This window comes from Diceros bicornis, chromosome 22 (genome assembly GCF_020826845.1).
Source record: "Diceros bicornis minor isolate mBicDic1 chromosome 22, mDicBic1.mat.cur, whole genome shotgun sequence".
Taxonomy (NCBI): Eukaryota; Metazoa; Chordata; class Mammalia; order Perissodactyla; family Rhinocerotidae; genus Diceros; species Diceros bicornis.
The window spans coordinates 59222172-59237789 of record NC_080761.1 but is presented as its reverse complement, the minus strand read 5'-3'; the positions used below and the strand labels follow the sequence as shown (position 1 = coordinate 59237789).

General features: G+C 39.1%; 1 protein-coding gene across 3 annotated transcripts in view; it reads left to right on the top strand.

Moving 5' to 3' along the window:
- CENPP (centromere protein P) overlaps positions 1–15618 on the top strand; it is a 212276-nt gene that overhangs the window by 81731 nt on the left and 114927 nt on the right. The window lies entirely within an intron of this gene.

Below are 15618 nucleotides of genomic sequence, written 5' to 3'. Positions count from 1 at the left end.
AATATCAGGGATTTGTCAAATAGAGAAATTGTGAGACAATTTTGAGTAAAGTTTTTCTAGTGAAATTTGTACAAATACCATTCTTCTCTACACCCAGAATCTCGAGCACCACTCAGATATGTGGCTCAAAGCCTTGCTGGTTTTTTGTCATTTAAAGTTGAGAGAGAGAAAAAGCAGAAAATGATTCCATTAACCGAGAATCTTTCATTCAAAATAAAAAAATCTAAACAGATTATTTATTGGGTAAATCTTAAGTTAGAAAATTAAATTCACTATATTACTTCTTTCCCTGAATATTTTGGCTGCATAAAGTTTTACCACATATTGCTTCCAAAAATTGTGCTTTTATCATGGCTGCAATCTACTTTAATGTTAAACAAATCAAATATACTTTTTTATGTTTAGCAGTAGGACTACTTTCTTAAAAAATTGAAAATTATTTTATCATCATACCTGTTGAGTTTGCTTTGGTTTTCAGGGGTTGATGAATTTGCAAATCCTGTAAGTGAATCAGAAATTCCTAAATTCTTTAACCGAGTCTCTTAAAAATCCACAGTAACTGTGTGTCCAGACAGGGCTGTCCCTTGAATTAATGTAGCAATTTAAGCAAACATAATCTGCTTGGAAAACACTTGGGTTGAATTAAAATTATGTATTTCTTTTCATTATCCAAAACTTCGTGGATTCAAATTAAGATGCTTGTGTTCTTGGTCAGATTTATGTGGCTGGCTTCTTTCTTTTCCCCTTAATTTTGGTTTGAGGTGTGGCAAGAATTTCCTCTAATATGAAAGGCAAACAGAACTAAATGAAACAGCATGTCCTGATTACTGTTTTTATTTTCATTTTCATGCCAAAGAACTCTTCAAATTAAGGTCCACTCTAACATGGAGCTCAGTGTCTCTGCAATTTAAGGTAGAACTGAGTCATCTTGAGACGGCAGTTGTCTGGTACCTTGTGTTCACACCAGTGCTTCCCTTTATTAAGACAAGGAACCAGCATTAGAAACAGCTGGCATTTCATACTTAGTTTATTTTAAAAATTGAATAGATTGTCACTGGTGACACAGATTAAATATATAACTTTTCCATACCTTTTTTTCTATCAGCTATCCCCTTTCTCACCTTCCTCCCAAATATACCCACTAGAATGCCTTAGAATAATATTTGAGATAAAAATTAGTCTCCTGGTTGTGGAATTCAGTGTCTTGCACTTAGAAGGGGTATCTCTGATTTGCTTGTTTTTAAAAGTACAAAAAAAAGTTTATAGTATTGAATAAGGTGGAATTAGGAACTTTTGTTGACAACTATTGCCTTTATTTTGCAGATGTGGAAAATTTCCTCATTTCACTGCTGTCTCTCCTGAAGAGTAGCAGCTAACTGCTTAAATGCTGTATTTTTATACTAATGTTTTCATATTTTAAACAGAGAGTTAATTTGTATCTCTTGGCAGTGAACTTTGGAATTCATTCTTTGGGAAAGTCTTTCAACATTGTGCAAACTAATAAGGTCAAGTGAATCCTGGAATTCATTTTTGTTTCCTCAAAATAGTGTTTCCCCTTAGATATTTTACAAAGAATTAACAAGATTTATTTTGTCATATTTTAGATTTTTTAAAAGTATACAGTATTTCGAGTGATGCTTTGGCAATATCGTAAAAATCTCATCTATTATTTGAGACACCGGTATGTAAAACGTGGCAGACATATTTGGGCCAAGATTTCATCTTGTTACTGATCTTTTTCATATGTTTTCTATTAGTCTTTGTTCTTAAACCTCAGGCTTCCACACTAAGGAAAAGAGAGCAAATCTGTGTACTTGTTTCAAAAATTATTTTACATGCCCTCACAGTTCTTTTGGAAGAATAATTTAAAATCAACAGCTTAATTTTTATATAATTCCTCACATTGTGATTTGAACTTATCATAGTGATTATGTTATTCATGCTCCTAACAAATGTGAAAAGAATATTTATCAATAGATAGCTAGAACCACAGAATTAAAAGTGTCTAGGCGTTTAAATGAGGTGTCTGGGAGGTTTAGTTTGGCGAGGGTGGTGGTGGGGGAGGGGTGGTTTGAGTCAGGCCTTTGAGGAAAAGTAGAAGGTGGAAGTGATTGTGATGGTTCACCGTTTCAGTTAGGTGTTTGTAATTGTAGTAATTGGGGAGAGAAGTTAGTTGAATTGGTGAGAAGTCTAAATATATTCTACGATTATTATTTGGTTGAAGCAGATACAGTATCTCAAAGCTGAATAATGTAGTGCTGGCTAGGAAAGGCCTGACTGAGACCTGCTCAGTTATGGTAATAACCATGAATGTTTTCATTCATTTATTCATTCAGCTAATATTTACTGAGCACCTGCTTTGTTCTGGGCAGTTTTAGATGCTGGGGACTCAACAGTCAAAGTCCCTGTTGTCATGTGGGAGGAAAACAGAGTAAACATGTATTGAGTGCTGTAGAGTGCGACAGGTCGAGGGATGCAAATGAACAAGAAGTGAAGCAGTGAGGTGTGCTGGAATGCAGCGGTCATGTGACTGTGGTGGGTGGGGAGCCAGTTGTCTCCTTGTTGGAGGGAGGTTACAAATGAGCAAGGGGAGGTGGAGGGAACGATCCACATGGGGAGGGATCAGAGCCGGAGGCATCAGTGTGAACTCATGCTGAGCTTAGTATACATACAGGTGGCTGCATCTAGCAATGTTCTGGATGTATGTGTAAACATGTGCTAGTGTACACACATCTATCTCCTGGCTCTGTCAGCTGAGAGGGTCCAGCAGCAATGACACTCCAGCAGCATTGAGCACACCCAGCACCCACATCTTGGCTTCTAATACCTTTCTCCAGTAAAGGAACCAGGGCTCCTTGGAGAAACAGCTGATTCCAGGGGCAGGGAACACACAGATGAGCCTGGAGCATCTTGTGGTTCCGGAAAGTAAGAAGGTACTCAAAGGGATGGAGGGAAATTTCTACACCTTCTTCTCAGTTTTGCCATGAACCTACAACTGCTCTAAAAGATAAAGTCTATCAATAAAAGTTTTAGAAAGGAAAGTTACTATTTTAGATAGTTGAGCAGAAACCTGAATATAGTGGGGGAGCAAGCCAAGTTGGTATCAGAGCAGCAAAAGTCAGCACAGCTGGGGCCGAGTGATGTAGCAGGAAGGGTAGGGGTATCCTCAGAGAGGCAGCCAGGGCCAGCATCAGGGTGAGCACTTGCTTCTGAAATGCTTGGAAGTCTCAGCCTCCCAGCATTCTAAATCAGTCATGTTTACGAGGCAAATGTGACACTTAACTGATGAACTGCTTCTACCAGAAAGACCATTTGGGCAGCCCTACAGAAATAATCCAAACACTAGATGTCACATTTGCCTGGCAGACACAGCTCATCTTTGTGCATCTGCCCCTACAGGGTTGTCAGGAGCTTACAACCCACCCTCACTAGCTTCCACTTCCCTCATCTTTCACTTTTCCCCTAAATGGTACTGCTATCCTGACCTCACCCACTCGCTTATGTAAGCCAGAAATTTGAGAGTCCTCTAAATCAGTGCATCCCAAAATGTGGTGGGAGATCCATCAGTGTCCAAATTTCCAGGGCAGCTGGTTTAAAATTCAGGGTCCAGCATCTCTGAGTGTGGGCCCAGGAACTTACATTTTTAACAAGTGTCTCAGTTGCCAGGAAAACTTGAGAACCCCTGATGTAAATTACCTATTGTCCCTCACTTTCAAATTGGATGTATTACTGAGTCCTTTGTGTTCTAGCACCTAAATGTCTCTTGAGTGTTTCTCTGTCTCTTGGTCTCCACTCTCACCGTCTTCTTTCCAGTGAGGCTGTCTCTCACTCAGATGTTTTCAGTAGTGTCTTGACTGATTTCCCTGTGTTCACGTTATCTCCTTCTCCAATCCATTTTTCATCTTATTCTGTATAAAAATAAATCTAACTGTACAATGCTTCTCCTTAAAATCCTCCAGTGGTGCCTCATATCTTAAAATAAATTCCAAACACAAAGGCCATGTCATTCCAAACGTGAAGCTCTGAGGGCCTACCTCTTTCCCGTTCTTGGACCAGTTGACTTGTGTTTCTGGGCCTTCTTTCTGGACCAGCTGCCCTGCTCCTTCCCTACTAAGGCCTTGGCACATGCTTTTCCCTCTGCTCGGAATACTGAACCTTCCCACCCCTCAACCTTGGTGCCAGCTAACTCCTGCTTATTCTTCAGATGCCAGCTGATCCTAGTTGTAATAAGTTATGAATGTAATTATTAGTCTGATTTCTCCTTTCCGGCTAGCTTCTCATGTGCTGCCACATCCCCAAATTGTTCACAGTGGGTGCTCAGTAAATATTATTTGAGTGAATGAATAAATGAATGCACAGTATTTTTTAAGGTTCTCCCTCTTCTCCATTTTCTGAATGTCTTTCTAACTTCTTGCCTATTGGAGGAAAGATGCTCGTGGAGAGCTGCCACATTCTAACCTAGAGATTAGTCTTCCTGCCTGCACTCTTGCTGTCGGCTCCCTGACCTCACGTGGTCAGCTGGTCAGTGGACACCACATGCCCTGTATGTAGAACAAACTTTTGTTAACATAAAAAACATGAATACAGTAACACTGAGAAGAGAAGACAGTTGGTAACTAGTTGGCTGAAGTCTTCAGAAGAGACAAAAGGGAAAGAAGAAATGAGTAGTTCTTATCCTTAACGCAGCATCTGAATCACCTGTAGAGGTTTTGAAACTTCAAGTCTGGTGTGGAACAGAGCCAGTTTTGTGTGTTTAAGTGACTCAAAGGTTAAAAGGAAAAACGTTATTTCCTCTGCTCTACTTCTACTCACAGTACTTCTGACACCAGATGTCTAGGTTTTTTCCCACAGCAACCAATTATCCAACACCAGGTGGGTATCCTACAGTTTGTCCAGCTGTCCTACAATTAACTCAGTTCTGACACTGTCTACCTGGAGTTAGCATCAGATCCCACAGGTTAAGGGCTCAGTCCCACAAGACTGCCTCCACTTCAGACGCCAGTTGCAAGTAGTAGGTCTCCAGGTTACCTACAACTTCTATCTGACTTGGCTTCAAAAGGGTGGTTCCCACCACCCCCTCCTCAGGTTAGATAATTTGCTATAGCAGCTTACAGAACTCAGAGAAACACTTACTTATGTTCACCAGTTTGTTATATAATAAAGCACATGGTAAAGGATACAGATGAACAGCCAGATGAAGAGATACATGGGGTGAAGTCTGGAAGGGTCCTGAGTACAGGAGCTTCTGTCCTGTGAAGTTGGAGTGTGCTCTCCTCCCGCCTCATGGATGTGCTCACCAAACTGGAAGCTCACTGAACCCTGTACTTTAGGCGTTTTGATGGAGGCTTCATTGAGGAGGCATGATTGATTATTAACTCAGTCTCCAGCCCCTCTACTTCCTTGGAGGATGGTGGGTGGGGCTGGAACTTACAAGCTTCTGACGGTGGCTTGGTCTTTCTGGTGACCAGCCCCCATCCTGAAGCTATAGGAACCCACCCAGAGTTGCTTGTTAGAACAGTCGCTGCTATCACCCAGGAAATTCCGAGGGCTTTAGGAGTTCTGTGCCAGGAACCGAGATCAAAGACCAAATATTAGAACAAAAGATGCTCCTAGTGTTCTTATCACTTAGGAAATTACAGAGTTTTAGGCGCTCTGTGTCAGGAACTGGTGGCAGAGACCAAATATCTATTTCCTATGTCACAAAGGTAAAACCCTGCAGCTTCTGTCCTCTAGCCGCTTGTTCCCATCCCAGCAGCCGCTGCTAAGGACTGCCACATTGCGTGACTCCAGGGGACACATTCACTGCTGTTGAGACCCTCAGTAGAACACAGTGTTGTCATTTTCTTGTGACTCCTTCCAGAAATATTTTATGCATCTAGAAGCAAATATGTATATTTAAAAATCTTTTTTTTTTTTTTTAATTTTTTGCTGAGGAAGATTCATCCTGAACTAACATCTGTTGCCAGTCTTCCTCTAGTTTGTATGTGAGCCGCCACCACAGCATGGCTACTGATAGATGAGTGTTGTAGGTCTGAGCCTGGGAACCGAACCCAGGCTGCCAAAGCGGAGCATGCCAAACTCAACCACTAGGCCACCGGGGCTGGCCCCTGAAAATCATTATTTTTGAAAAGAATTCTTGTATGAAATTTGAGACATTTCTAATTATTTTCTAATATAAACGTTGATGCAATTAATAACCTTCTATATGTCGTTCCACACGTGTGCAAGTATTTTTGAGGGATAAACCTGCAGGTGTGGGCACAGGCATCTGTAATTGCTCTGTGCAGAGGGCCCAGGGCGCCTGTTCAGTCCTCACTGGTTCAGTTTATCAGGCTTTACTCTTTTATGGTCTGGTAGGTTAAAATGGTATCGTAGTTTGTTTTCATTTCTTTTACTGTGAATCTGTTTGAATATCTCTTCTTATAATTTAATTTGTAGCAAGGTATGCTGCTTTTTCCAGAACCATCTATATCTTTGACTTTTATTTCTCTTGTGTTGTAGGTCTTTTTCTGACTGACTTTTAGGAGGTCTTTATATATTAGGGAAGTTAGGCCTGTGTGCTATGACTCATAACTGTTGTTTCCCAGTTTGTCATTTGGCCTTTATCTTTGCTCTTGACAGTGTTGCCACAAATATCTTATTACATTGTTGAATTTATACATTTCTACCTAAGGTCCTCCTGGCTTTTGTGTCCTAGTTAGAACCGCTTTCCCCACCTCCACGTTATCAGGAAAATGCTCCCATCGTTTCCACAGTTTCTTCTAGTACCATTATAGTTTCTTTTTTTATTTTTTACAGTTAAATTTCTGACTTGTTAGAATTTACAATACCTGTTGTGAGGTGTTGTCCTCCTGATCGTTTTGCTGAATGGCTCTTCCGGTGTCAGTAGCATTAACAGCCACCTTCCCCATCCAACCTGAAATGCCACTATTAGCACACACTCCTTGAGTTGTGGCTCAGCCTTCCACTCTATCCCCAGAGCTGCCTGGGACTCCTATACCAGCACCAGTGACTTCAGTTGTTGTAGCCTTGAGTACCTGGTCGACTTGCTCTCCTCAGCACTCTTCTGTTTCAGAATCTGCCTGACTCTTCTCACTTGCTGCTGCTGCTGCCTTGTTTGATTTGACTTAATATGCACATTTCCTTTACGTTAATATTTTCTAATATTAAGGTTGTCCATCTGTTTTATATTGTAGGTAATTTCTTCTGTTCTTCAGTTTACTAAGTCTTTATTTTTATGTGTGATATGCTCATTAATGATATACTTTGTATATAGAAAGAATAAATATAATGAGTATCTGTAAGATACCAGGATTAATGAAACAAACACGTGTTTACTCTCCATCCAGCTTAAGAAACAGGACATTGTTAATGCCTTGGGAGACTCTCCCCACTTGTTTCCCTCTCTCTTCCTACCAAGGGAACCACTATTTTGAATTATGTGTTTAATATTCTCTTGCATCCCATATATACCACATGTGTATGGATCTGTAAACCATGTATTACTTAATTTTGTGCTTTTGTTATATAGACGATGTACTACTGTAGCTATTCTTCTATAATTTGCTTTTTTCACTCAACATTGTGGCTCATTCATTTCACTGTTGTATACGATTCATACTATTGTATGAAAATACCAGCATTTATCTGTTTTCTTCTATGAAAAGACATTTAAATTATTGCCACTTTTTGGTATTATGAAAAATAATGCCATGAATATTCTTGACCTTGTCTCTTGGGGGCACTTGCATGGTTTCAGTAGGGCATATACCTAGGGGTGGAATTGCTGATCGGAGGGGATCCTTTCCTTCAGCTTTACAAGATGTCACATTATGTACTTTTTTTGCTGAGGAAGATTCACCCTGAGCTAACATCTGTTGCCAGTCTTCCTCTTTTTTACTTGAAGAAGATTAGGCCTCACCTAACATCTATGCCAGTCTTCCTCCATTTTTGTATGTGGGTTGCCGCCACAGCATGGCTGATGAGTGATGTAGGTCTGCGTCCGGGATCCGAACCCATGAACCTGGGCTGGCGAAGCAGAGCATGCTGAACTTAACCACTACACCAGGGGGCTGGCCCCTCACATTATGTTCTAAGGTAGTTATTCCAGTGTGCATTCTCACTAAGGGTGGAGAAGGCTGCACTTACTTCAGATCTCACTAATATTTGGCGTTATTGAACTTTTCCCCAATTTGGTAGGTATATAGTGACATTACTTGTGGTTTTTATTTCCATTTCACTGATTACTAAAGAGATTGAACATCTTTTTCACATATATTTCAGCCATTGGATTTCCTCTTTTGAGATATGCCTGTTAATGTTTTTTTGCTGATTTTCCTATTGTGTTATTTGTGTTTTTCTTACTAATTTTTAGTTTTTTTTTTTTTTAATATATATTAGGGACATCAATCTTATGTTAGTTATACATGTGACTGTGTCATGATTTTTCAGTTGATTCTCTTGGGTTTTTCAGGTACGTATGGATCATATGCAGAAGATCATTTTACCTTGTTTCTAATTGTTTTTAAGGGGATAGCTCTTCATTTCAAAAAGACATTTTTCAAATCTTGAGAATCCTGACAACTGGACTGTTAGTTTGTGGTTTTCCCAGTTAGCTCCCAAATAAACCGCATTAGATAAAAGTACATTTCACATCAATAAGCTGCATGATGATAAAACTAGCAGACATCGTAGAAACCTCATCAAATAAGAAGGTACAGAGAGAAGAATTTTAAAAAGACCACCACGCTACCAGTCAGAGATGGCAGAGAGAGTGAGGGAGCACTCAAAGGCATGTGGAGCAGCCAGTACTCTCCACCCTCACAGAGCACTGTTCCAAGATGATATCTACCATTAAAAAATAGTTGTCTACATGATCCATTCAACATTTCTTTTGCAATTACTGGGCTGAGTCCAAAGCAATAGCATTTTCAGACCCAGGAAAGTGTGACAAGATGTGTTTCCCTTGGCGAAATTACTGGGAAAATACTCTTTTTTGTTAAAGGAAGAGAATGGGATATATGGATCCAGGAAGTAGAATTCCTATTACTTATGTTTATTCAGGTTAATAGTTATTAAGAAAATTTATAAATAGAAGTTTTGGGGAGATTATACTGCTGGAGGCAAAGTTCTGGGGTGAGTCAGAGTGTAGACTGGGAAGGGGCATGAAAGAACCTTCTGGGGTGTTGGAAATCTTTTATATCTTGATCTTGATCTGCTTTGAACAAATGTTGCTAAGATAAGTGAATATCCATATTATACCCATGCAAAAATTAACTCAAAATAGAACAAAGACCTAACTGTAAGAGCTAAAACTATTAAATTTTAGAAGAAAATACAGATGTCAATCTTTATGACCTTGGATTAGGCAACAGTTTCTTAGATGTGTAACAGGAAACAAAAGAAAAAGTAGATAAATTGAGTATCATCAAAATTTAAATTTTTTTTGGTGCCAGAGGATACCATCAAGAAAGTGAAAAAACAACCCACAGAACGGGAGAGAAATTTTGCAAATCATATATCTGATAAATGACTTGTGTCTGGAATTGATAACGAACTCATAAAACTCAATAATAGTGATAACAACAACCAATTTAAAAATGGGTGAAGGATCTGAATAGACATTTCACAAAAAAAGATAACAAACGGTCAATTAACACATGAAAAGATACTCAGCATCACTAGTTGTCAGGGAAATGCAAATCAAAACCACAGTGAAGTACCACTTCACAGTCTCTTAAGATGGCTGCAATCAAAAAGATGGACAGGGGCCAGCCCCGTGGCTTAGTGGTTGGGTGTGCACACTCCGCTGCTGGCAGCCTGGGTTCGGATCCCGGGTGCACACCGACGCACTGCTTCTCCAGCCATGTTGAGGCCGCGTCCCACATACAGCAACTAGAAGGTTGTGCAACTATGACATACAGCTATCTACTGGGGCTTTGGGGAAAAAAAGGAGGATTGGCAATAGATGTTAGCTCAGAGCCGGTCTCCCTCAGCAAAAAGAGGAGGATTAGCACGGATGTTAGCTCAGGGCTGATCTTCCTCACAGAAAAAAAAAAGATGGACAATAACAAGTATTGGTGAGGATGTGGAGAAATTGAAATCCACATCTATTGCTGATGGAAATATAAAATGGTACAGCCACTTTAGAAAACAGCCACTTACAGTCTACACTTCCTCAAAAAGTTAAACATAATGTTGCCATTTGACCGACCAATTCTACTTTTAAGTGTATACCCAAGAAAAATAAAGATGTATGTCCACACAAAAACTTGTACACAAATATTTATAGCAGCATCATTCATAACAGCCAAAAAGTGGAAACAACTTACATGTCCATCAGCTGATGAATGGATAAATAAATGTGGTCCACCCATACAATGGAATATTATGTGGCAATGAAAAGGAATGATGCATTGATAGATTCTACAACATGAATGAACCTTGAAAACGTTATGCTAAGTGGAAGAAGCCAGTCACAAAAGACCATATATTGTATGATTCCATTTATATGAAATATCCAGGATAGGCAAATCCATAGAGACAGAAAGTAGATTTGTGGTTACCTACGACGAGGAATAAATGGGGAGTAACTTAATGGGTACAGGGTTTCTTTTTGGAGTGATGAAATTGAGTGTAGTGATAGTTGCTAACTCTGAATATACTAAAAACCATTGAACTATATACTTTAAATAGGTAATTCTACAGTATGTGAATTATATCTCAATAAAGCTATTATTAAAAATAATAGCAATGGAAGTATAATTAATATAATTGAGTTGATAATTTTTGAAACTGAATGAGAAGTACATGAAAGTTCATTATATTGTTTTATCTACTTTTGTTTCTATTGCAAATTTCCCTTAATAAAAAGGAAGTCTTCGGCACTCAAACTACAAGTCTTACTATCAGGACTCCATACTACTGATTGTGCCCTGTGTGTAAAGCCAAGAATGACGCTGGCATTTGTCCGTTGTCCCTATGTTTCTGCCTCTTCCGGCCTCTGTAACCTCTTCCCCTGACTATGGAAGGTGTTCATTTTAAAGCATTTCTCTTTATTTGCGTATTGTTATTTCACCAACAGAGGGATGCCACTGCTGGGAGTGCTTACCTTGTCGCAGCACTGGTCCAAGTTGATTGGGTGGAAGACCTGTTTCAGAGCCCCCAGAGCCTATGATAGAAACTATAATACCTCTCTTCAATAGCACTGGATGCATTGGGGAAAAATGTCGCCTGCCCATATCTCTGAGTAACGTAGAGCACTGTGCATACGGTGAGTGTAGTCTGTGGGGGAACTGGGAGGGAGGCTGGGCTGCTAGGATGAAAGAAGGTATGTAGGATAGAAACACATTGTGTTCTTAGGATGAGGATAAAAGTTTCTTCTTTCCCTTCACTAATAAGCACCCTTCACTGAGTTAACTCAGAAACATGGATTGAGCCAAGGCAGTGTGCTGGCCTTTGGTGAGGGGGAGAAAGAGAGGATGCAGAGGTGACTGAAACACAGTGCTGCAACCAAGATGTCTCCAGTCTTCTGGAGAAGGTGAAGAAAAGACTGATGTATAAATAGCTATAAGTTAGATTGTGATAAGTGCAAAAGAAAAGCACAGTCAAAATACTGGGAAGATTCAGGATGGAGGATGAGACTCCACATCTGTTTATGGAGAATCAGGAAGATGAGCTGAGATGGGTGACTTTTGACATGGACGTTTGAGTTTGGGTAAGATTTTGATAGATGTAAAGGATGGTGTGACCAAACACACAGAAGCCAGAAAATACAGATCATGTTTGAGAAACAGCAAGTAATTTTGAACTGGAGTAAGCATGAAATAAGGAGTTCAGATATCATTTGAGTGTAATCATAGACAGTCTCGAAAGGTAGGTTAAGAATTCAGTAATCATTGGGAACTATTGGAGGCCTTCAGTATTATCATTATTATCAACATTATCAATCCAGATAGCACGCAGATCTGTTTGGTTGGTCACGTTACAGTTGGATTTGGCAAAATGAGGCAGGGAACTAATTTTGATATTCTAACTAGAAAATGAAGTGATTATGATAGACTGAGTTGGAATAAAAAGGAAGGAATGGATGCAGGCCACGTGGGGGGAGGGGCAGGACGTGGCACCAGGTGGCTGTGGGGATGCAAGATGGAATAAACAGCACTGCTCAAGTTCAGAACCACAGCGACCGGGGGAGAGAAAAGGTCAAGAGGGACAGTGTGGGTTTGAAGGAAGTTGTTTCTGATGTTGACTTGGATTGCGTTTTATGGCTCCGAAGGTTTGGGTTTGCTTTTGAGAGTTTGTTACTCGGAGCTAGGTCCTTCCATATTTGAGGGTGGATTTCAAAGGCCTCACCTTAGAGGTTAGGCTGAATGTGTAGGAATGGATGAAGGGTGAGAGAAGAGGCGAGAAGAACATTGGGAAACACTCGCCAGTAAAGAGCGACCCGGAAGGCGTGGCATGTGGAAGCCAAGTTGGCACAGAATCTCCAGAAGGAAGCACCACACACGGTTTTCTAAGGATGATCACTGACTGAAAATGTGTGTCATCGTGGTTAGAAGCATGGCCCTAGACCGCTGGGATCAAATCCTGGATCCGCCACAAGTTACTGAAACTTTGTTCCCCAATTCTCACACCTAAAATACAGATATAAGTCAAGTATAAGGTATAAGTACCTGCCTTCTAGGTTTTTGTGAGGATTAAATAAGGAAATGCAAGTGAGGCATTTGGAAGAATGTCTGGAAATGTTCTTTAAGCTGTTATTTAATATCATTCATACACTATGATTTTGGGAAAACAGACTCAGGAGAATTGTTAAGTCAATTGCAATAGGATAAGGGCCACGTGAGTAGAGGTAATTAAGACTGAGGTAAGATAATTCTTTCCAAAAAAGATGAAATTATGACGGAAAGAGAAGTAATGCAAAAGTGTGAGGAACAAAATGGATTTTTGTAAAAAAAAAGTTTTAGTGATTTCAAATGATTTTCTAGAAGTATTATGTTTGTTTCATGAATTCAGTGATCATTTTTTATTGTAGTATTTTGGAGGAAATACAGATACATGGTCTTTGAGATTTTTTTCTACCTTGAAGTCCTTAGTAAACCGAATAAGTTGTAGTTTCCAATCTTTGATGGATTTCAAGTGGGTAATATTTCGTATTTACCGTAAAATGGGTTTGTGGCAAAAACTTTATTGCAGTTTTGGTTGTTAATGATTTTTAGTAGTGATTTGTTTATTGCAAACTTATAACCAAAAATGGCTAACAGCTATGGGATGAAAAACACAAACATTAACTACAGGAAATTAATTGCAGTGGTTTTAGGAATCATTTCCAGTGTTTTAAAATTTTTGCTCTATCTTCACTTTTTAGAAAAAGATTAACTTAGCTACTTTAAGCTCCACTGCTCAGATCAGAGACTAATCTGTTTGTTTACATGATTCTAATCTTAGCATTAATCTTACAAACTTAATTATTACTTTCAAGAACTGTATTCTTAAAATTTCAGCAAACATTTGACTTTTACTTATGTTCTTCTAAGTGCCATCGTAGCACAATTTTATTTTTATGATATATTGTAGAAAAATGTATTTTATTTATTATAACTTTGGAACTTTAGAATATTTTAATTTTAGAATGATTATCATTGTACTGTATTCTTTTAGTTTAAGGACTTCATAATCATTAATTTTTCTTGTCAGTCAGTAATTGTCCAGTATAGTAGTTACTCGTGTTTTATCAATCTTTATGGTTTACAAAGCATTTTCACATACATTTTTATTATTCAATCCTCATAGCAACCTAATTGATCAGTATTGTCACCCATACCCTTTATAAAAGATGAGGAGACAGGGCCAGCCCGGTGGCGTAGCGGTTAAGTGGGTGCGCTCCACTTCGGCAGCCCAGGGTTCGCAGGCTCGGAACCCCGGGCACACACCGATGCACTGCTTGTCAAGCCATGCTGTGGCAGCGTCCCATATAAATTAAAAGAAGATGGGCACGGATGTTAGCCCAGGGCCAATCTTCCTCAGCAAAAAGAGGAGAATTGGCATCAGATGTTAGCTCAGGGCTAATCCTCCTCACAAAAGAAAAAAAGATGAGACAGATTCAAAGTGGTTGTGATTTGCCCAAGACCGTAAATGAAACTGGATTTCTGGTTACGTTCTTCTAACTCAAAGCACTGCACCCCTGGGCTCATTCTGTTATGTCAGTACTGGTGTTAACCTTTCTTATTTTAATCCCACTTTGATCTTGCCCCTACAGTTTTACCAAACAAAGATAGCATTTTCTTCCAGGTTTCCAAACTTGTATCAGAATTTAGAAAATAAGTAACTTTCCTATAAAACAATTGTTCTCAGACATCTGCAATTTGCTCCCTCCTGCCCAGTCCAATCCCCCACACCGACATTGGCCGTGTTGGCAGTGTCCGGAGAAATTGTTGATTGCTGTACTGTGGGGTGTTCATTGCCGCACACAGGTGATACTGGTGTCTGGTGGGTAGAGACTAGGGAGCTGCCAGACATTCTGCAAATTACAGGACAGCCCCCACACCCACCCCTCACAGAGCAGGGAATGATCCAGCCCAGAGTGTCAGCACTTCCAGAGTTGGGGAACTTTGCTAAGAAGAATAATTTACCCATTCTTGACCCGGATGTCCAAACCCTCCACCCCTCCTTATATATCTGTAATATTTTCTACTCCCCCCCAAATTATTTTTAAAATCTAGTTTTTTAGGTAGTTTCACATAAAGGTGATTATCTTTTATAACACAGGCTTAATTTGGAGTATTTCTGTATTGTTATTAAGAATAAGCATTATTACTGCACTAAAAATGTTATATATAGATTAGAGTTTTCATAAAAATAGTTTATGTTCCTGGGTGGGAGAAGAAAAATTAAACCAAAGCACAAGTATTTTATTTCAAACCAATATTTTAATGTTTTCCTTATTTTCGTCTTATGTTGAATGTCAATAAAAAATACCTAACAGAGCTTTTAGTTTCTGTGTGTTTTACTTAATGCTCTGCATATTCAGTTATACCAGGTGTATTTTTCAGAGTTATCCAGCCTGTGCATATTTGAGGAGACAATTTGGTGTAGAATTAATACTCTCCAGGCTTTTGCAACCAAGGTCTTACAAAGAGACATCTCAAAAATATTCCTTAGCGTTGAGGTGACAATGTTACATAACATAACAATTGACATACTGTTAAAAGCTTATACTAACTGTGATCATAAAAAATGTGAGTTATAGATTTTATATAAACACTCACTACACATTTTTATAGAGGTTTTATAATCAGGTAATAATAATTGAAAAAGAAAAGCATGTACTGTAGCTCAAAAACCAGCTGTTATGAATAGCATCTGTCGAGTTGGTAATAAACACTTGCTGAAGGCTCTATTATAAGGAGTTAATTTTAAACATAAAGAGAGTAAGGATCTAAGACATGAGAATTTGAATAAGATTATATCAAACATATTTCAACGTTATTAGAAATATCACAGTACTACCCGAGTTATTAAAGAATAAGAATAGTATAATGTACTCTTCATGTAACTGTCTTTGTCAATTTTGTTTTTCTAACAGCAAATGAAAGAGCACAGATTTTGCTAAGTCAA